The following is a 23,442-nucleotide window of genomic DNA, read 5'->3' on the forward strand; positions in this document are numbered from 1 at the left end:
TTCATTTATTATTTTTTCTGTTATAGCCACACCCTATTCCTATTGTCATTTCAAATCACCATCAGGACTATGGCGTGGGTACAGATCCGCTATCAGGGGAATCCGTAGTGTGTTATATCCGAATTCTCTCAAAAACTGAAAGGTGCTATACAATCTATGTAAGGGGATTATATGCTATTAAATAGACCTTCTCACTCTGAAGGGACGCATGATAAGATCAACGCGTAGACTGATTATACAAACATATTGTATCTTACTTCAAATACATGTTCCAAAGCCCTTCATGCTCATAGGACTCTATCCTTTTCCAGATTCAGCTATGTCATCATTTACAGGCAAGCAGATGCTCTGTCTCAACAAACTGATGAATCTGAAATGGCCACCACCTCCACTTTCGTCTTTGGTTTTTTTATTTTTTTATTTTTTATTTATTTAACTTTTAAGGCGCACAGCTACCTACAGAGGGTTTCCCGGCGCCAAGGGACAGATTTAAGGGAGGAAAAGAGAACAAACACAAATCATTGCTGAAAGAGCCATGTCTTAAGTCCTTTGCGGAAGCTGAGATGGAGAATAAAGATACTCCTGGGTTCTTTGAAATAACAAAGAGAATGAAACAAGACACTGAGCCTCTGAAATGGATCCAGAGGCCCCCAACACAAGGTTGCTCCTTAGGGGAATGTGTTATTGAGTAGAAACGTTTTTCCACCCTGCAAGCCTACTCAACAATCATGAAATGCTCATTCAGAACAGAACACTGTCCTGTGCGAGTTCATTACCCTTGTTCCTTGGAATAATGGGTGCCCCTGTTAAAACTTACTCTATGTATGACAGGGGAAACCCATTAAACCAAACGGTACCTGGGTAATATAGACTCAAATAAGAAATTGGTACCTTGGTTATACGGTATGTATTATAATTTGAAATAATAAGGAATAAAAATAAAGTACTCCCTATATTAGTGTTTATATCACTGTGACCACACTAAGTATATTTATCTCTTTTATATAGTCTCCTATCTCATCATGACCCCCAGACACGTTAGAGGTTATTACCAAATGATTTTTCTTTTTTCTTTTTATCAAGTAAGAAAGTTTATATATCTCTCATTTCTGATTTCCAAACACGTTTGTATATACAAATAATTTTTACATATATACAACAGAATAGAAGCCCTTCGTTTCGAGTTAGGATGTCTCACCAAAACCTAAAACAGACATTCCTATTGAGATCACGCAGACTCATATGAGGAAAACAATTAGGTGGAACTAATTTAAACCCAATGTCTTAAAGATCCCTCAACACACTATTCAAATTAATCAAAATTATTTATATGTATCTGCTGTCTCTTTATGGTCTATGCTTGGGAATTCAATGCCTGCCACCTCTGTGTTCATTATGTACAAATTGTATTTGCCCTAAGACTGTGGACTTTGGAAACGAACGCATGGGAGCATTGTATGATAACGAGGTTAGGAATTTAATGAAGATCGATATCGAGTAGGCAAGCTGGCTAGATATGTTGAAAAGGGAGGACTGTTAAAACTTAGGCTGCAGCATCAACATTATTTGCGCCTTCTTGCCCTTTTCGAGCCCATTCGTGCGCGTAAGCGGCAGCCATTTTGAGTACCATGGCCTCTTTGCCCATCGTTGATAGCCAGCGCGTCTCTCTCTCTCTCTCTCCTGACCTCACAAAGCATCCCCCCGCACGCTGACAGCCCCCGCTCTCACATGCCTTGGGTCATAAACCCCTCTTCAGCGCAGCTCTGCCTCGGAACCCCATCCTGTTCCCTCCATTCCTTTCATGGTCCCGGATCCTTTGATAAAACCCCCTTTCCTTTGTGCCCGTTTGTCTTACTCGTTCCCAGGAGGCCACCTGGCCCTGCGGATACTGTTATTGCCCCCCCTGCCTGTACAGTAGGAAGCTTCCCCCATCAAAGGATCCATGAGTTGATCAAAGCCCCCACCCCATGAGATCCGATCTACCACATACATTCCGTGAATCGGCGGAATGTCCAGCTGCGCGATAATCATCACCTGTTGTGACCGGGGTGGGGACTTCAACTGTAAATGTGTGTGGGAACGGGCCTGAAGCGGGGATTCCGAGGATGTCTTTCCTTACATCAAAGTAATGACAGAGATGTGTTTGACGTAATAAAGCAATAAACTTGTGTATAAGAGGCCAGGCTTCAGAGATGCGGTTAGAGCACCTCGAGAAGATACCCTGTTGTCTGATTTGACGTGTTCTGCTCCGTCGGAATAAAACTTCTGTTTCCTGCCTTCCAGTCTCCAGCGCCTGCCTCTTTGTTTGGTAACTTGAGTGGGTATAGAGGCGGTTAACGCCGGGCAACTCTGAAAAAGGACATCAGCCCTACCTTTTTCCACAATTGGCGTCCCAAACGTGGGGCCCATCAGCGACTCGTGGATCCAGTGGGAGAGGTCCCGACGACAGAGTGAACGACTGCAACGATCGGGAGAGCTCCTGTCCGATAGACCCTCGTCTGACAGCCGATCATCCGAACTTCACTGGTTTTGAACAGACCTCTCTCGAGTGATCTACGGTCCTGACTGGGAACCATCAGGAGTGCCGCGAGGATCACGAAGAATAGAGGACGATCGGGCGCTGGATTCGGAAGACAAGAAACTGTCCATGCGGTCCCGGTAAGGTCGTGTAAACACGACGAATTGCGAAATGATTGTTTGATTGGAAAATACTAGTATTACTCTTTTGATTGATTTGTTTGGAGATTCATTGTCTGCAAACGGAGAAACAACAGGCTCTCTCTTTGCAAGCAGTGAAGGATAGGTAACGCAGACTTTTGTCCCCATTGTAATCCGTCGTGCCTATCTTTTTCTCCCCCACTGATTGATTGTTTGAACCCGAACTGTTGTTCACGGATTGTTTTCTGGAGATTCTCTGTCTGCAAACAGGGAAGAACAGGTTCTCTCTTTGCAGGTAGTGAAAGGGTAGGTAACGCAGACTTTTGTCCCCGTTGTAACCCGTCGTGCCTACTTATTCTCCCCATTGATTGTTTGATTGAACGAACATTGACTGTTCGATATTGGTTCTTGAGGTATTCACTGCCTGCAAACAACGAAGAATAGAAATATTCTGTCTAGTCTTTGCACGCAGTGATAAGATAGGTAGTGCAGACTTTTGTCCCTATTGTAATTCGTCATGCCTGTCTTCTCCCCACTGATTGGTAGCCTGTTTAGCCCGGACCGCTTATTAGAGATGAACCATCCGGCTCCACTGGAAGGCACCCCTAATAAGGACATGTTCATGAAGCTTGGATTGACCGCTATAGCATTTAGCAAGCTGTGGCATAAATATATGAAAAAGGATCGAGAAAGTCAGTGGCCACTGATAGGGTCCTTTGATGAAGATAAAATAAGCGCGCTAGAAACAGCCCTTGGGAAACACAAGACAACGCCCACTATGCTCGATAGTCTTGGCATGTGGCGCAAAGAAACCGAACAACGTAAAAAGAGAAATGAGAGTAGGTTGGGGAAAGAGCTGCGAAAGGCAGCCCACCTAGCTGCTAAGAAACTAGAAGAAGAGATTAAGGAAAGAGAGGAAGCCAAACAGAAACCAGAGGTAGAAACATCAAACCAGTGTCCGGTTAGAACGCCCTCTACGCTCTATCCTGAACTGCCCTTGAAACAACGAGCCAACAATGATCTTTTGTTAGGTCCTCCGATCATCTATATGCCCCCTCCATACGCCCCTTCCCAACCCTTAGCACAGCACCCGCTACCCCCAAGCACAAACGAGGGTAGCGCCACAGCTTCGGCCCCCATGGCCCCTGTGCCGGCCGAACTCCTCGTATTAGATACTACACAAACGACAACGTTAGGCGACCCTGAGACCCGAAAGGCTGGTTTCGCAAGAACAAACAGATTAAGCAAGGATGAGCGAGCAGGGATTGACAAGATAGCGAGGACATTGGTAGAAAGAAAGGAAGGTGAAGAGTACATCACGGATATGTTCAACTCGTATGCAGGGAGTCACAGACGCCATTTTACCGTACGACTGTGTTATCATGTCTTGAACGCATACGAGGACCGATATCGAGACAAGGGTCCCGAGAGCCTAACGACTCTGTACAGGAAGGTCGATATCGGGGATGAGGGTGAGTGTGATGTGATGGACCTCCTCACGCGTACGCTTGAGGTTCTCCGCAACCTCACTGAACAGGGATCGGAAGCTAAACCCACGACACCTGTAGCAACCGAACCACAAACTGAGCGATCTAACGCCATGATGCCAATAAGAGAGGCTGCCCCTTACTGGGTTCCTCCACGAGGTGAAGGAACTAACGATGATGTCAATCACAAAGATGCAAGAGGGAGGGTAGTGTACAACTGGGTCTACCAGCCATGGGATCGGCAAGACATTCCGGAAATCTTTGCCTGATCTACGTAAAAATCCCACTGCCTTCTATACTGAATTAGGTACAGCCCTAGGTTCAACCATTATGACCCTGGCTGACATCGACTTGTTTTTCGGGTTATGTCTACCAGCTGATGTGTGGAAGCAAATCCGGAAAGTCGACCACCTCGAGCTGTTTGGACATACCTGGTCACAACTCGATGGCATTGATAGACAACGAGAACCTGGACAGAAGCCTTTGAAATCCATTTTAGACCTCCCCGATAAAATCGTACAGAAATTAAAAACCCTGATTCCAGAAAAGAAAGTGGACTGGTCGATAGTAACGGCTTGTCGTCAGAAACCCCAGGAGGAGGTATCGGACTACTTCTCCCGGTTTGAAACGGTGTTCTCCGATTACAGCGGCCAGGACATGACCACTGCAACCGGACATCATCTGTTTGTCCAGAATTATGTTAAGGGTTTGTCACCAGAGGTCTCCCAGAAACTGCAGGCCAGCGAGAGTAGTTGGGCAGCCTCCAAACCTGCGGCTATCCTTCAGATGGCCCAATATTACGAACACCAGAAAAATGAAAACGATAGAGCAACAGAGAAAAAGAAGAAAGACTTGAAAGAGAGGGTGATGATTGCACAACTGCAAGGGGTGACTATAGGACGAGACCAATACAAAGGAAACTATCAGACGACTGTCCCTAAGATCGCACCTCCCAAAGACCGCACTTCGACTCCCCACATTGGACGTACAGACATTAGAGAGGACCAGTGTGCTTTCTGTAAAGGATCCGGCCATTGGAAATCCCAGTGCCCGGTTCTTTTGGAAATGATCAGAAATAGGGACCCCAAGGACGTAGCAGGTGGACCGAGAAATAGGGGACAGCCACGAGGGCCCGCAAATGACACGACTAACGATAGATCAAGCAGACCGAATACATTTGACCGACCCAGACAGAACCAGTGCCAGCAATCTGACTACGACGATGCCCACGACTTTGCATAGGACTGCCAAGGGAAAGGGAGGGATCCAGTCGAGCTCTATGTTGACCAGCAAGGCCCTTATGTCACTGCTAAGGTCCTGGGTACAAAGTCTCCATTTCTGGTAGACACTGGCGCAACACGTAGTGCGTTATCTAAACGACTGATTCCAAGGGCACCCTTGTCTGGCTCACTTATAACATCGACAGGTTTCGATGGAACGCCCTCCACTAACCCTTTGTCCGCTCCGATCCTCTTCGACTTAGAAAACAACACCACTGACACTACGTTTTTGCTTTCCTCCAATAGCCCTGACGCCATTATGGGACTTGACTTACTGAAACACTTCCGAGCGACCATTAGATGTTCCCAAGATGGAGTTCGAGTTTTCCTATACGACAACCCCGTTCTGCTTAGACATTGCCCTTCGCGACGCATGTTTTCCATCACTGACGCTGACACATCCCTGCTTGACACCCTGCCTCCGTATCTGTGGGCCAAGACAGATTCGGATGTAGGGCGCATGATGATTGACCCAGTGCACATTACTGTCCGACCAGACGCGATACTCCCAAAACTTCCACAATATCGGATATCGCCCGAGGGCGAGAAGGCATTGGTAAAGATTATTCAGTCACTGATAGACGCAGGAGTGGTAGAGGAAGTGGTTAGCAACGTTTGCAACAGCCCTATCTTGCCCATCATCAAGAAACAAGGAGAGGGAGATGAGAAAGCATACCGCTTTATCATTGACCTTCGAGAGATCAACAAAGTGGTTGTACCCCAGTACCCCGTGGTCTCAGACATCACCACTATCCTGACTTTGATTCCTTCTACTGCCACCACCTTCACTGTCATTGACCTCAAAAATGCATTTTTCTCTATCCCCATCCACCCAGACAGCCGATATCTCTTCGGCTTCACCCTAAAAGCCCGCTCATATAGGTTCTGCCGAGCACCCCAAGGCTACACGGAAAGCCCCAGTATCTACAGCCAGGCCCTCAAGAGACAGCTGGATCAAGTCCAGTTACCCGATGGAGTGGTGTTAGTACAATACGTCGATGACATCCTTTTGGCAGCTGACACCACTCGACTAGCAGTCACAGCCACCATTCAACTCCTGCACTTCCTTGCGGAAAATGGCCACAAGGTTTCCAAGAAGAAGTTGCAATTCTGCCAACCCCAGGTCACTTACTTAGGCCACCTCCTGTCCAAAGACGGGAGGAAACTCACCCCCGACCGGATCCAAACCATTCTCGACACCCCTGTCCCTAAGCCTCAGAAACAGGTTCGCTCCCTACTAGGCCTCACCTCCTTCTGTCGACAGTGGTTACCAAACTTCAGTCTCATTGTAAAACCGTTGCTTTCTCTGCTAGCCAAAGATGTCCCTTCCCCCCTCCCTTGGACCACTGAATGCCAATCCTCATTCACGGAATTACGAGATGCCCTTTGTTCGGCCCCTGTCCTAGGTACCCCCGATTACACAAAGCCCTTCTCCCTTTACACTCACAAAAGGGAGGGGTGCGCTTTATCTGTCCTGACCCAGTCCATTGGCCCAAAGCAACGACCATGCGCTTACTTCTCTGCCACTCTTGACCCTGTAGCCAGAGCCTTACCTGCCTGCCTTCGAGCTGTAGCTGCCGCTGCTATCTCTATCCGACAGAGTGAGGGGATCGTACTCTCGAATTCCCTCACGGTACTAGTACCCCATGCAGTTGACACCCTCCTGAACCAGACCAAGACACAACACCTGACGAGTGCACGACTGACTGGATACGAACTGACTCTGCTTGCACCCCATATCACCCTGAAAAGATGCACCACCCTGAACCCAGCAACTCTGTTACCCCTACCAGAGAATGATCCCGATGCGCCCCCTGTACATGACTGTGTGACCCTCACGGACGAACAGACTAGAAGTAGAATTGACCTCAGAGACACGGCTTTTCTTGACCCCGACGGAGAGCTGTGGGTGGACGGCTCTTGCATCAAACTCCCCGATGGCACCACATCAGCTGCCTATGCAGTCACCACGGCTCGAACTGTAGTCGAGACAGCCCACATCACGCAACGATCTGCACAGGCAGCAGAACTGATTGCCCTCACACGAGCATGTATCCTGGCAGCAGGAACGACAGCGAACATTTACACAGACAGCCAGTACGCCTTCGGGTGGTTCACCATTTTGGGCTCCTTTGGAGGGAAAGGGGATTCTTGACCTCACACGGCACTCCCATCCTACATGGAGATCTAGTCTCCGCCTTGATCGAAGCTGTCCTTCTCCCCAAAAGACTTGCGGTCATCAAATGCCAGGCACACAAGAAGGTGACAGACATTATTGGACAGGGAAATGCACTAGCCGACATCACTGCCCGAACGACAGCTGAAAATAGGACGACAACACGTATGTACGTGACCAGGTCACAAGCAGAAAAATGGACTGACGCTAGGGACACTATTAGAGACATTCAAATGGCTAGCACACAACACGAATTGACTGAATGGACACGGGTGGGATTAAAAGACGACGAAGGCTGCTGGCGGACAAAAGACACAAACAAATGGTTGCTACCTGACTCATACCTGATTCCCATACTGACTATGGCACACTCCCCTGCTCACATAGGATCAGCCCCCATGATTGAACTTGTCTCCAGAGTTTGGCATAATGATAAAATCACAGACTCCGCCAAACGTCTGGTCCAACCATGCTTGATATGCCTCCAACACAACCCCAGGAAAGGAACTGTAGTGCCCCGGGGAGGGTTTGGGGTCCCAAATCACCCGTTTGAAGTCCTGCAGATGGACTACATCCAGCTAGACAGATGTCAAGGCCTGAAATATGTACTTGTTGTGGTGTGTGCATTTAGCAAGTGGGTGGAGGCATACCCAACCCGTGACAACACTGCTATGGCCACTGCAAAGGTACTGTTAAAGGAATTCTTCCCTCGCTACGGCCTTTGTCGAATTTTATGGAGCGACAATGGCCCCCACTTCATAGCCGAAGTCATCCAGCTCATCTTAAAGGGGCTGGGTATCAAGCAGAAGTTCCACGCAGTCTTCCACCCCCAGTCTGCCGGACTTGTCGAACAACATAATGCCACATTAAAATTAAAATTGGCCAAGATAGTAGCTACCACAGGACTGAAATGGCCAGACTCTCTCCCCCTGGTATTGCTATCGATGCGTTCCATCCCCACCAAACACCACTTGACACCTTACGAGGTCGTTTTCGGCCGACCCATGAGCGTCTGGTCTGCACCAAAACCAACTTCCATTCATGACGCCCCGGACGTCCTAATGTCTGATTATCTGTACAAATTAACTGAAACTCTGTCTGTCATTCATCAGCAGGTGCAGCAGGCCATCCCCGATGCTTCCAGGGGTCCGGGCCACGACATCCGACCGGGGGACTATGTATTAGTCCGGAATTTTCAACGGGCGAAGAGTTTGGAACCCCGGTGGACGGGCCCCTGGCAAGTACTGATCACCACCCGGACGGCTCTTAGAGTGGAGGGGAAGCGGCACTGGCTGCACGCACACCACTGCAAGAAGGTCTCCTCGACCTTGGCCACAACAGAAAGCATCGACAACCAAGAAGAGCTCCTGAACAAGGACCGACCATCACTGAACTGCTATCCTGATACCGAGGCACTCGAACTTGCAAAATTCTCTTATCCCACTGTGCCATCCAGAGAAGGGTATTTCCTGTGTCAAAAGGAGGGAGCTTCGGCTAAGTTGACCCCGGACTAAGTTAAATCTCAGAACGGTGACCTAAACACCACCTAGGGTCACCCGGAGAGAAGCTAAACGAAGTCTGTGGTTCTGCCCGCTACCGAGCACCTTGAAGATGATGGAAGCGCCAGATAAGAAGATGATGGAAGCGCCAAATAAGAAGATGATGGAAGCAACTGGAAATACCCACTACAGAAATCCAAAAGCAGACAGACTCCACAGCTCAAAGACAATTACACTTTTCATCACAATCCTTTTCTGCTTTCTCCTCATGACCACGCTCTGGATTGTGGAAGAAAATGTACCTGCTCATGAAACATTCCTGACCACTGCTCAGCCTACCACCACGAGGGAACATCATCTGATTTCGCTCTCTCCTCAACTCAGAGAGAGGCGAAAGGAGTTTTGGAATAACTCCTTTGTACAGCTGCTGCACCAGCACAATCTTGCCACCAATGCCACCAACTGTTGGATCTGTGGGTTGCTACCCCACGCCACTGGACATTCAATACCTTTCATCCCTTCACCCTTCTCAATTCACGGCTCCTGCCTTGCTTGGCTGATCCTCCTGCAAGAAAGCTATAAGGACAATGCCACCTCCAGCAAAACCATGACGCATTTCTTTCATGAGGTCTGGCGAAACAAAACCAAGACTCACTTCTGCCCGCAGACCTCCAACGACTCTATCCACATGGACATCCCTGTTAAAGAACGAATTGAAATGCAGGTGTTCAACAATCCAACCAGACCCACCTTCCCCTACCTATGGAAACGAACGGCTGCCACCCTGACCGTGGCTCTATCTGTCATCAACGTCACAGGCCACATGTGCATAGAAGGGCTTTGGACACAGTTGGTAGGCCGCAGTGCTTGCCGTTTTACCAGAACTTTGGACTCTACCGATCCACCTTCCTTCGTATCGTCTCCAAACATGTACTTCGTCTGCGGCACAAAGGCTTACACCTGGCTCCCCAAAGGCTGGGGGGGCACTTGTTTCATCTCCTTCATCCTTCCTCCGACTTATGTGGCTCCAGCGAATCACCACAGACAAAAACGAGCCAAGGACATTGAACAAGCCGACTCAACAGGAGCACAGTTCCTCGATGCTATGAAGGGACTTGTTCCGCTCTGGGGCCCGATGGCAAACAGCCGTGCCATCCGACATCTGACTCAGGCAGTTGAGACAACAATGAACATCACAGCTGGTATCCTTGCTAACAACACCGCCGAGCTTCAAGCAGTCCGCTTGGTGGCTCTCCAGAACCGCCTTGTCTTAGATGTGGTTCTTGCGGACCGTGGTGGAGCATGCCGCATTATTGGGTGCAGCTGCTGTACATATATACCGGACAATTCACCCTCTGTGTACAAGGCCATCGAACATCTCCACAGACTCTCGTCAGAAGTCCACCAGGAGCAGGAAGAATGGTCACTTGGTGGATGGTTCTGGAGTACTGTTAAGAACTGGGGCTGGAGACTGTTTACCATTATCCTGATTCCTGTAGTTGTAATATGCGGTCTATGCTTGGGAATTCAATGCCTGCCACCTCTGTGTTCATTATGTACAAATTGTATTTGCCCTAAGACTGTGGACTTTGGAAACGAACGCATGGGAGCATTGTATGATAACGAGGTTAGGAATTTAATGAAGATCGATATCGAGTAGGCAAGCTGGCTAGATATGTTGAAAAGGGAGGACTGTTAAAACTTAGGCTGCAGCATCAACATTATCGGCGCCATCTTGCCCTTTTCGAGCCCATTCGTGCGCGTAAGCGGCAGCCATTTTGAGTACCATGGCCTCTCTGCCCATCGTTGATAGCCAGCGCGTCTCTCTCTCTCTCTCTCCTGACCTCACAAAGCATCCCCCCGCACGCTGACAGCCCCCGCTCTCACATGCCTTGGGTCATAAACCCCTCTTCAGCGCAGCTCTGCCTCGGAACCCCATCCTGTTCCCAGCGCGACACCTCCCTCCATTCCTTTCATGGTCCCGGATCCTTTGATAAAACCCCCTTTCCTTTGTGCCCGTTTGTCTTACTCGTTCCCAGGCCGCCACCTGGCCCTGCGGATACTGTTATTGCCCCCCCTGCCTGTACAGTAGGAAGCTTCCCCCATCAAAGGATCCATGAGTTGATCAAAGCCCCCACCCCATGAGATCCGATCTACCACATACATTCCGTGAATCGGCGGAATGTCCAGCTGCGCGATAATCATCACCTGTTGTGACCGGGGTGGGGACTTCAACTGTAAATGTGTGTGGGAACGGGCCTGAAGCAGGGATTCCGAGGATGTCTTTTCTTACATCAAAGTAATGACAGAGATGTGTTTGACGTAATAAAGCAATAAACTTGTGTATAAGAGGCCAGGCCTCAGAGATGCGGTTAGAGCACCTCGAGAAGATACCCTGTTGTCTGATTTGACGTGTTCTGCTCCCTCGGAATAAAACTTCTGTTTCCTGCCTTCCAGTCTCCAGCGCCTGCCTCTTTGTTTGGTAACTTGAGTGGGTATAGAGGCTGTTAACGCCGGGCAACTCTGAAAAAGGTCATCAGCCCTACCTTTTTCCACACCCCGTATTTTTGATCATGGAATGCTATCATGATTCTCCCACACAGAGTTGATCAGCCAATATGTTTTTGTGGCCTTTTCTCAAACAATCAATAAAAGAATATGTTCAGAAGTGTACAGTATGCACTTAAACAAAAGCCTTGCACGCACCTCCAACAGGATTATCTCAGCCTCCATCCTATCTAGTGGGTATACAACCGTAATTGTGGACTTCTTCAGTAACTTGGAATACACCTTCATCCCCCTTAACCCCCCCTCCTCTCTATAGCAGAACTACCAGGTATGTTTATAGTATGAATCTTTCATCTACCTGGGATTTCAGAATCCTGATTCATGTCTCTCTGTACTGGAAAGAACTGATGAGAAGATTGGGTACCAAATACTTTAAATCTACCAGCTATCAACCGCAAACTGATCGACTGACGAAGTATCTGAATCAATCCATAGAGAATTATCTGAAATGTTTTTGATGGACCATCAGAATGCCTGGCAGCGGTGGATTGCATTTGTAGAGTTTGTATGAATACCTTTCTACACTTGTTTCTAGGTACATTTCCTTTCTTCGTCTCTTAGGGATTCCATCTGGAGATGTGGCCCCTCAAGGTAACTACCTGCATAATTCTCTCAGACATTCCCTCTACAACAAATTAATATCACCCAAACAGCTGAACGTTAACACCTCCTGCAATCCAAACCTTTGGCACATCACCAACCAGTCAAGCGCATCCCTACAGAAGGGGGGCCTTCTGTGGGTATCTACTAAACACTGAACAATTCCTGGGTCATATCCCCTCATTTTGTAGATTCTTTGTCCAGAAGATTGAAGGAGGGCACTTTAGCAGTTAGACTTTCACTGACCTCAAACCTGGTTCAGACAGTTGTTCCAGGAGGAGGGAGGAGTTATGGTTAGGATTCAAGCTCAGTTTGGACACGGGTGATCAAGGTTAGAGCTAGCCGGGGCTGGAGATTGTGAAGGATGCGACAGTGGAAACTGAAGGGACTGTGAACACTAGGCTGCTTACTGACAGATACACTTATAGTCTCACTTCCTGGATGTTGGTACACTTCCAAGGCATATGAAGCAGAGCCAGTATTTAAAGTTATTCTAATTTGGAGTCCTTGTCTGGCTATGAGCTTTTGTGGCTCTCATTTTCACACCAGTTCACACGTTCCTAACATTGTTTTTCAACTCAGTTTCCTCGTGTTAGGCTTTCCTTCCATTCACTGTCACCTATTGTAGATTCTATAGTGCTCAATACCCTTAGGCATCCTTCTCTTTCTTATCATCCCAGCACCTGAATAGTTTGATTTGCGGTTGCCTCCTGGGGTTCTTGGCTGGTATCCAGGTGTGCTGGTGTCGTCATAGCAACATGCGCTTCTGAAACCGGTAATCTTGCAACGCTCATATGTTCTAATAGTTCACTCCGGTCTGCACTTGTATATTTACCTGTGGTCTCCTTGTTACCCCACAGTCTGTTCGCTCGTGTACCATACCCCCACTCCCGGGGTATCACTATGTCATCCCCAGGCTGATGAATCCATCCCAAAAGTGGGGTTCAGTCCAGGGGTTCCTTCTTACTCCATTTCCCTGTTTTCTCCCAGTTCCTAATACAGGTGTGATTTTCACAGTTCACTCCCACGTAAGTGTTCAGAGACAGTTGGGGCTTTCATGGTTCTATTTACGAGGAAACTGAGTTAACCTGAGTATAGACACAGACAGAATACTATAAAACCCTTCAAAAGAACCAGAGTCCTCTTTGGAAGAAAAAGACGACAGCAATTGCATCAATAAGCATTGATCGGATGAATCAACTTTTCAAAACCATGTAAATGGAGCTCTACCTTTGTTATGCAGATCTTCATGGGATGAAATACATAATAAATTCAATTCAACCCCAGTTCACTGTCCTTCATAGAATCCCAAGTTTCCATCTTGTTCGCTGGAACCTCCTCATTCTGTGTCAGGACTGGAGGCGAGGATTATGCATGTTCAAAACGTATTAATCAAAGTCCCCAATCAATGGATGATGGAGAGACTGCTTTTAGTGGCTCGTGAAGTGAGATCAGGAGTGTGCAGACGCCAGTCGGCTTTTGTTTTAAAAAAGACTTCATTCTACTTGCTTTTATACATGCACTCCAGCCCACGTGAAGGTAGTGTGCAGGTTCAGTAAAGATAGATAAGTAATGCACAAAACATGACATAGCTTCAATGGACACAGGTTCTATGAGCAGTAATCCCTCCGCCCCGATTCCTAATATGATGGAGCTCAACACAAGGGGGTAAAATAGACTCAAAATGATTCAGCCATTTGCCCCATATCCTTTTGCGTTTCCCCAGGCATCCCTGTTAGTTATAGATGGATTCTTCCACGACGGTGCATACGCCCTTGCCTCTAAGACAAGTCATTCAGTTATCCCACGGCCATTGATAGCGCTCCAGTGCCGCGCTATATCACTCTCTGCCATCAGCTAGCCTACGATATTAACGTTTTATCCCACCCAGCTTCCATAAAGCTCAAAATGTATCTCCAAAAGAACGCTTTAGGCTTCGTTCTACCTGGATGCCAGTCGCTCTCCTCAACAGGTGATGTATTCTATTCCAGTATATTTGCATCAAGGGACACTTCCATATCACGTGCCGCTCCCGCCACTCTTACTTCGGTAATCATATCCTCGTACTCCAGATGCACCTCTCCACACACACCATGGGTGAGCCAGGAAGGGCCAGGTACGTCATCGAGTCGGTGTTGCATTTTGTTCTTCTGCCAACCACAAATGTTACTCCCTTCAAAGCAACCATTCTGCCAGTTATGTCCAGCAATTGAAAATGGAAACCTGTCTGCAAGATATCAAGCACAGCAAGAGGTCCAATGTCACTGAAAGCTCTTCCTGGGGTGAAGTTCAAAAAGAGCCTCAATGCCAACTGACATCTCAGAGACGTCTGAGGCAAGGTTCTTGAGGCTTTGACAGTCTCGCCCCCACAAAGATGCTCTCACAGGGACCTCATTGAAGGGAAGTGTCTGTTGAAGTATCCTAGGGAAATGTTTTCATTACCTTGTAGGCTAACCTTGCCTTCACCAGTTCCGACAACAAATGAGAATATGCACAAGGCATCCAGGCCCCGTGCCACGCAGCAACATGCCCACCATCCCCAGGCAGGTCAGTATCTCTTGATAGTGACCACCGTCCATGCACTTCAGGCGAGAAAGGAAGCAAGGACTGCAAGCTTCTGGACAGCCCAGACTCTCATGCGATCCTCTACGTCATCAGCCTCGATGTACTTTCCATCACTAAAGGATGAGGCTTCCCACTACTCACTATAAGGTAGACCCAGAAAAAGGCTCTCAGGAAGACCCGCAATAGTTCCAGCAGGGCAGGGAAACCCGCCTGCGACCTTCAAATTGGAGTGATCAGAACTATGTCGGTCACTTGACTTATGACTTGAGTCTAGGCACTAGGAATCATCGCAAGGGATGGAAGGGCGTCATTCAGCCAGTGCTTCATTTGTAAAAAAGATAAGCGCGTGGGCCCTCATCAGGAGGCCACTGCAGTTTGCAGAACCCATTGCCCTTGCCAATGGTAGAACCGACACGATTACTGGTCATCACACTCCTACAAGTGTGACAATTCAGACCATTGCAGGCCCCCAGAGCTATACGATTGGCTTGGGAAGTCAACAACAGTCATTTTTAATGTATAATGAATTATTAAACAACGGTTGTTGTGCACCTCTTGAAATTCAACAGACAGCGCCGCAGTGTGGCAGATTGTTACAAGCCCGGTGTTGAAAATTAAAGGCCGGTGCCGGGCATCGGAGACCACCGACTCAAATTAAGCACTGATTCGAGCCCATGATAAGTCATGTATGAAAGCATCCCCTGGCTTGGCCCTCAGTTCCGCGTTCCAGCTAAAGTGCTCCAGCAGTTGATGATTCAACGTGGAAGCAAAGAGGTCCATCGCACAACATACCCACCGCTACATCAGAGCCCTGAACACCTTGCTAGCCACTTCCAAACCCTCTAGTACTGAAGGAAGCTGCCAGTGCATTCAGGCACTTCGGGAAGTGCTCAGCCATCATTGGGATTTGGCGCTACAAACATAAGTGCTAGAAATTCTTTGTCAGGTGGTGGATTGACCACCATGCCGTACAGATGCTTCCTACAGCCGCTCTCAGGTCAAATACCCTAAATGAATTGGCCAACATACTTCGCATCATGTAAAGGTGGGCAAGCCAACAAACTAACAGGGAGAACTAAGCCAGAGTTGAGTCAAGGGTCTGGTTTGGATATTAGATCCCATACACAAGCCAAGTCCTGAAAATATGAGTTATGTATATCATGCAACAAACTATGTAAAATATGTTAAAGTGCCTTCAAAGTTGAAAAAAAGCATTTCTATAACATGTTTAAGCTTTCACATTAATAGCGCACAATAATACACTGCACTGAATAGTACTTATTAAAAAGAAAAGTTTTGTACAACTGGTAGCCTGAACTCACATATTCGAAAGTGCTGTCGCACGCGATAATGAAGAAAAAAAAGTTTGGGTAAAATAAAATACTAGCCTAAGATCACACAATTTAGGTGGGGAATTTGCGATTTATCTAGGTTTTCCAATTTCACTCTGTATAAATCAACTGGTAAGTTTGTATTTATTTGTCTTTGTCGTCGGGCGCCAGTAACATTACACAAGTTCACACTCATTGTTTATAGGCATTGGGGAGATTAACAGCCTGATTCATCATTCTCCCGTTTTGCGAGCCCCTAATAGCGATTCATAGTGAATCGCTATTAAGGACTCGCAAAACGGGATTCATGTAGAAATTGCATAAAGAAATGCGATTCCTACATAATCCTTATTTGCGATTAGCTAATTGCTAATCGCAAATAAGGAATAACTCGCCATTCATTCCTATGGGCCAAAAGGCCCATAGGAATGAATGGGGAGTATTCCTTATTTGCGATTAGCTAATCGCAAATAAGATAGCGATTTGAAGGGTGCCAGGGGTGTCCAAAGGACACCCTGTAGCACCCCTCAAATGAAATTTTACACAGGTGTTGCACACACACATGTCCCCCGGAGGACTCGTGATGCCAGATTTAGGCATTATACATGTGTAGGAAAGTGCCCCTTTTTGCCTGATGTTTGATACTTCTTGACTAAGTGTGCCCTGGTTTCCTTCTAATCAGGTACCCAGGGCTGGTGTTCTTTCCCCAAAACTTTACCTTTGCCCCCACATGGGCCCTACGCTGGCCTACATATATGTCCAAAGAAAAAGTCTCCAGAAGCACCAAGGGCCCTGAAGCCAGAGAAAGTCTCTGAGGGCTTAAGCATATATTTTGCCACCCTCAGAGACTCCTCCCCTGACCCAGTGGAGTCTGTTTGCCAGAGGGAGACCCTAAAACTACAAGCCGACATGGCACACATCTGTCTGAATTCAGATGTGTACCGAGAAATGCATTGTGGGTCTTTTAGTTTGTTTGTTTAGCCAGTAATGTATAACGGTAGCACGGTGGGAAAGGCTTGACCGCAGCACCAATCAGGCAAGAGGACAGACCAGTATGTTTAAAAGTGTAAAAAAATATAATGAAAGTGAGACGCACTACACGAGACGGAGGAGTGAAGCAGCTTTAACCGTTACTGCAGGTACGAGAGAGAGAGGGTTAGACTCAAGAAGGTGTGTGCATAAAAACAGATTAGATGGTTTAGTACTTTTAATCCTAATATGATTTACTCTTGAATGATATTGACACCAACAAGGGAGGGGGATTGCAGTATGCATATCATCAGAAATGTTTGAGCATTATGGGAAGTTGCAAGCAGATCATGGAAGGGGATAAGGTATTCCAGGGTGAGAAGATGGGAAGGTTGAGCAGAGTTGCATCATGAGAGATACAGTGTGTTCAGAAACTGTAACATCGGGATTTTAGAAAAAAACGTTTTGCACATGTACCCCTAGATTCATCAAAGTCCCGTTTTGTGAGTCCTTAATAGCGATTATTAAGGAATCGCTACTAAGGACTTGCAAAACGGGATTCATGTAGGAATCGCTAAATAAATTGCGATTCCTACACATTCCTTATTTGCGATTAGCAAATTGCTAATCATAAATAAGGAATAACTCCCCATTCATTCCTATGGGCCTAAAGGCCTAAAGGCCCATAGGAATGAATTGAGAGTTATTCCTTATTTGCGATTAGCAATTTGCTAATCGCAAATAAGGATGCGATTTCAAGGGTGCTAGGGGTGTCCAAAGGACACCCTGTAGCACCCCTGAAATGTAAATTTTGACTTATGTTGCGCACACACATGTCCAAAGGACATGTGTGTGTGTAACATACAACTGAGAAAAATGCACAAAAGTGCATTTTTCTCAGTTTTCGCTATTTACCACGAAGTCAGACTTCGCGGTAAATAGCGGCAAAAAATAGCGAAATCGCAATTTATTAATGGTTCATGAATAGCATTTAAGGAATCTTAAATTGAGATTCCTTAAATGCGATCGCAATTTGAAAAATCGCAATTTTTTGCGATTTTTCAAATTGCGAGTTCATGACCCATTGATGAATTCCAAATGCCATTTTTGCGGGTGCAAACGGACGAATTCTGCGATTTGCACCGTTTGCGCCCGCAAAAATGCTCCATGAATCTAGCTGGTAGTGTCCTGAAAGATGGGAGTTGAGCGGGAGGTCCAGCAGTGATTATGTTTATTGTCATGTAGGAAAACTGGTTAGTAGTATCATTGTGTACTTAGTGAATGCAGTAATTTGTCTTTCGAAATCATCTAGTTACTGGTTGGCACTAAACAAACGGGATAATTATGAGAGAATATTATATGTATTATTAACTTAGGTCTCACATTGTAGCTTATAAACGTTATATCAACATTCAATTATGTAATATTATGATGTTTCTTGTTACTTTATAGTTTCCCCTGACGAAGGGCGTACCCCGCCCGAAATGCATTGGGTTTAAATAAACACTGTCTGGAACGAACCTTGGCATCGGTCGTGTTTTTACTAGAGGCTCGGATGGGCACAGTTTTGCATGAGAAACTTGGTAAATAGCTGAATGTACCCTACAAGTGGAACAGCGAATTAGCATAACAGAAAACAGGAGTTAAAATATGGAGAAAATTTGAAAAGATGGATGAATTGATGGTTAAAAAGTTGAATTTGGAGCCATGTCGGCGTCACAATGCTGTGCATCTGGTTTGAGGCGGAAACTCGCCTCATCCCTTAGTCACACATCTGTCTGTGCCATGCCCACCAAAACACTGCCTGTGGCATAGGTCAGTTACCCCGCTAGCAGGTCTTACAGCCCTAAGGCACAGGTGAGGGTACAGTGGCATGACCCCTAGGCCATTCACAGGTATTGTATGTGCAGTAAAGTCATTTTAGACCATTGGCTGGGAGTGTGGCACCCCAAACTCCACAGCTCCCTGATGGCTTTACTGAAGACTGAGAAGTTTGGTATCACACTTCTTAGCCCTTTAAACCAACGCTGGTGCCAGTGTTGGATTTAACATAAAATGCACTCAGAGGGCATCTTAGAAATGCCCCCTGAAAAATGACCTAACTTTATTGTCCTGGCTGAGTGGCTGTTCGCTAGCTGCCACCCCAGACATGTTTCTGGACCCATAGGTTGAGAGCCTACCACTCTTGGTGTCCTGAAACAAAGCACATCCTGGGCAGAGGTGCCAAGCCTTCTCCCACAGGATGGGCAGGGTCCACGATGGGGAAGCTTCAAATGCTTGCCACCTCTATTAGCTGACCCTGCCATTTGCTGCTCCCAGCAACTGACCCCCACCAGTTGGAACCCCCACTTTGGGAGGGAGAATCAGTAGGAAAACCAAGACAGGAGGAGAGCTTGACCCACATTTTCCAACTCCATCTTTTAGGTGACGGTGGCAAGGCGAAGCACAACTCTCATTCCCGTCACCATGAAGACGGGGCTACCCAGCCAACCAGAGAGAGGCTTATGCCTCCCTCCCACTGGAGGTTTACATAACAGGGGGTGTACCCACCCCAAGGAAGGGACCCATTGGTTCTGACCTGTATCTACCTGAAACGCCCCTACATTTTATATTTAGGGGTGACCCTAAAACTTGCCTCCTCAGACAAGCAAGAAGACGAAGAAGAAGGACTGAAGAGCTGTGCTGAAGGAAGAAGAGGAAGGCACCAACTGCCTTGGCCCCAGCCCTACTGGGGCCAAGGCGCTTCAGCGGAATCCCGGCGTGTACAGCCATCCGCAGCCTCCCAGAACCCAGAAGAACTTCCCTGCAAAAACTCTGTCTCCCATGAGCACCCGACTTGCTCAAGAACCAGACTCAGCCTCCGGCCGAATCCACGAGTCTGCACCATTCTGCACCCGACGCCCACTGCCCGTGTTCAAGTGGCCCAACACCATGAGGAGGTCCCCCCAGCGAACCTGACCTGGGATCTGGTGATCCCTGACCTCCCTCAAGCCACCTGACGATGCCTCTATCTGGAGGGTCCCTCTGACGCGACCAGAGCTGGTAAAGAAATACAACTCCTAAAGATACCCCTGCTTCCGATGCTCCATGGCCTTGGAAGGCCCAACCGATGGTGTCCAGGCATCTCCCTGCATCCCAACTCACTTCTCCAACCAGTGGTTGCCTCCAGGAAGCCTCCCTACCCGAGCCTGCAGTCTTTGTTCCAACAGGAGATGTCCCATTGCAAACAACAGGGCACCCAACCCCAAATCAGCGCTTTGCACCTGGCCGCCCCTGTGCCGCTGTGGGTGCACCTTGTGGGCTAACTCTGATCCCCCGTGCCCTGAGCTTAACCCTAGGAGCTTTGCTCCCTCAACCCTGTGGCTTGCCCGAAAGCAGCCACCGACGACATCCCCTAGCCCCATAGGCTAACATTGGGTCAGAGCACTCTGCACCCGGCCGCACTAGTGCAGCTGAGGGTGCTCTTAGAGCCTGGGGGAACCCTTGTTCTAATCCCAGAAGCTCAACTCAAAAAAACGATTGCCTACCTGCAGAACGATAACCAATTTTTTTCTCCATAGGATTGCATTGGCTGTTTTTTCTCTGAAAAAGTTCAAAGTGTTGAATTTGGTTTTTTGGATAACTCAAGCAACGGTATTTTAATGTAGAATGTTTTACTTACCTTAGAGTGGAAAATGTCCCAGCGTGATATCTAGGCATACCACAATAACTAGAAAAAGTAATCTCAAAAGTACTCTAAAAAGTCATCTCAAAGGTCATCACAAAGTAATTGCAATTATCAACTGTTTTAAAATATTTTACAAACCTGTAACAAAGTCAATTTCATCCAGCTTGCATATTCTGATCAACCTGTTTTGAAAAGTACAATTTTACTTACCTGTACCAAGTGCTGATTGATTCTAAAAATTAAATTCAACTAAAGAAATATTTTGTTATTCAAACAATTGGTCTGAGTTCAGTCTTTGCGTGTGTCTTAATTTCTTGCCTGAATGTGTACAATAAATGCTTAGCACTACCGTCTGATGAAGCCTTACTGCTCGCCCACACTACCACAAATAGAGAATAAGGTATTATCTACTTTTACCCCTGTAAGCCTTTGGGGATCCACTGGACTCTGTGCACACTATACCTTATTTTGGTATAGTATATACAGAGCCAGCTTCCTACAACATGCATGTGGCATATTCATTTATTTTATTTTGATTGTATGTATGTCCTGGACATTTATGTTTATTTTCAGTCTCTTGTGCTCGATAACTACGTTTGGTGTGCTCAGTAATGTTTGTGTGTCACATGCTTTTGTTTTCACTAGAAGTGCACACATCTGTGAATGTCTATTACTATTATTATGAGTTATACAGAGAGGTGCACATTCTTGAGTAATAGAAACAACGTACCTTAGAATAGCCATACAAAAGCATGCACATAACATATATTGTGATACAGGCAGAGACTCCTGGCAGACTAGCTTTTACATTATATATTTACAAATCATCCAGGTATAAAACCAATACGGTGCTGTATGTATGTATTTTACCTTCCTTAGCCTTCGGATTGATTACAGCTGTATGGTTTAACAGGAGTGGTATCAGAGAGTAGATATCCTTGGTCCTGATGAAAAGCCTTGGGGTAGGACTTGAATCATGTAGACCCTTACAAACTCAGGAATATTATTCCCGTGAGTTTCGTTCTTTTACCTTTCTTTTAACCATACCGACTAGATGTGCGAATAAAGAATATTTTACCTACAAGGCAGGTATTTTTAAATTCTCCCAACCCCCCTCCCTACTTCTATTGTTTACATCTAATATTAATCTATTATATCACACCTATAAGTGCTTCCACATATCTCATTGATTGCAGCACGCCCTGTTCCGCAGTGGAACGGGAAGGACCCAATAATGAAGCATGCCACCAAGGGGAAACCCTGGTGGATGAGGGTTATCTAAAGCAAATATATTGTTTTCTAAATAGATGTGGAGGTCTAGTCCATGATAGATGGAAGGGCTGTTTGCGATAATAAATTAAACATCTGAAAACCACAGGTGTTAGAATGAGAACATGGTAAATAATTTGTCAAGTTTTCTTTCTTAAGTTTCCAGACTATTCATTACTGTGCATGGTATAGAATTGGAAAATGTCTTTTATGTGTCATGCATTAAAATAATTCGTACACATGGAAAATCTGAAAGATTATATTAAATTTACACTTTTCTACATATAAGGACAAAAAGAATACTTCAGATACCAGAAACGTTTCTTAAAAATATAGATCCCTTTAATTGTTCACCCTCAGTGTTGCCAGATTTGAGACCCATCTGAAGCCCAAAGCGGTCCAAGTAAACGCCCAAATTCAGCCCAACACAGTGCAGTATCAGCCCAAAAACCAGCCCAAAGATGCAACTCTCAAGTTATGCACAAATAGTGTTCAGAAAACAATTTAAGGATAAGCATAACGTCTATTCAATATACATATAGTTGAAGGAGGTACAATGGACTTCTTCAATCATGCACAAGTTCTATTAAAAACACTAATTTTGAAGACTAGTCCCCACTGTGACAATCTACTTGGCACTACAGTAACCACAAATCCACACTCAGCCTGGCATTAATGAATCTATAAGAGCAGCTTATAATCAATCTCAATAAATCTAAGAACTGGAACATTAAAGCTATTTCCGCAGTGTGGCTCCAAAAAAGTAACACAGAATTGATCTTGCAGAAGTAACACCACAGAATGCCAATGACCCGATTCAGGTGGGACAGCCTAATTTTTTAAGCCAAAATTGGGTTTATTTTTGCTGTCTTCCACCAGAAATTGTCTCCCGGTCATGTTTTTTTAAATCTCCCACTCTACTCTTTTAAAATGTTGGCATGTATCACAATGATATAGGTTAATGAAATGACCCTTGTGTTAAAGTGATTCCAGTAGGACTTGTCTTGCAAGGTGTCCATTATATCGATTTGCCTAAAGATAGTTGAACAAAAAGCCTCTTTTACAAGGCAGTCATGACAGTATGAGACAAAAATAAAAATAAACATTGTGACAGACTATTAACATTATATAAGAAGTGACGGGCTAAACATTTAAGGAAGGCTAGAAGGAGAAAAGTCCTGTTTGACAGGTGTGAGGGTCACCACAGTAAGATGACAGGTTCACACCCTTCAGTCAAAATGTCACAAAGAGGCCTGAAAAGAGACAGTCACTTAATTTGACCAATTCCCTTCTCTGCTCCCCACTCCAAAGTCCTTCACCATGACCACATAATAGGGCATTGAAAGTAATACAACATCAGTGTTGTTGGCTTC

The sequence above is a fragment of the Lissotriton vulgaris genome, chromosome 2_1 (genome assembly GCF_964263255.1).
Source record: "Lissotriton vulgaris chromosome 2_1, aLisVul1.2, whole genome shotgun sequence".
Classification (NCBI taxonomy): Eukaryota; Metazoa; Chordata; class Amphibia; order Caudata; family Salamandridae; genus Lissotriton; species Lissotriton vulgaris.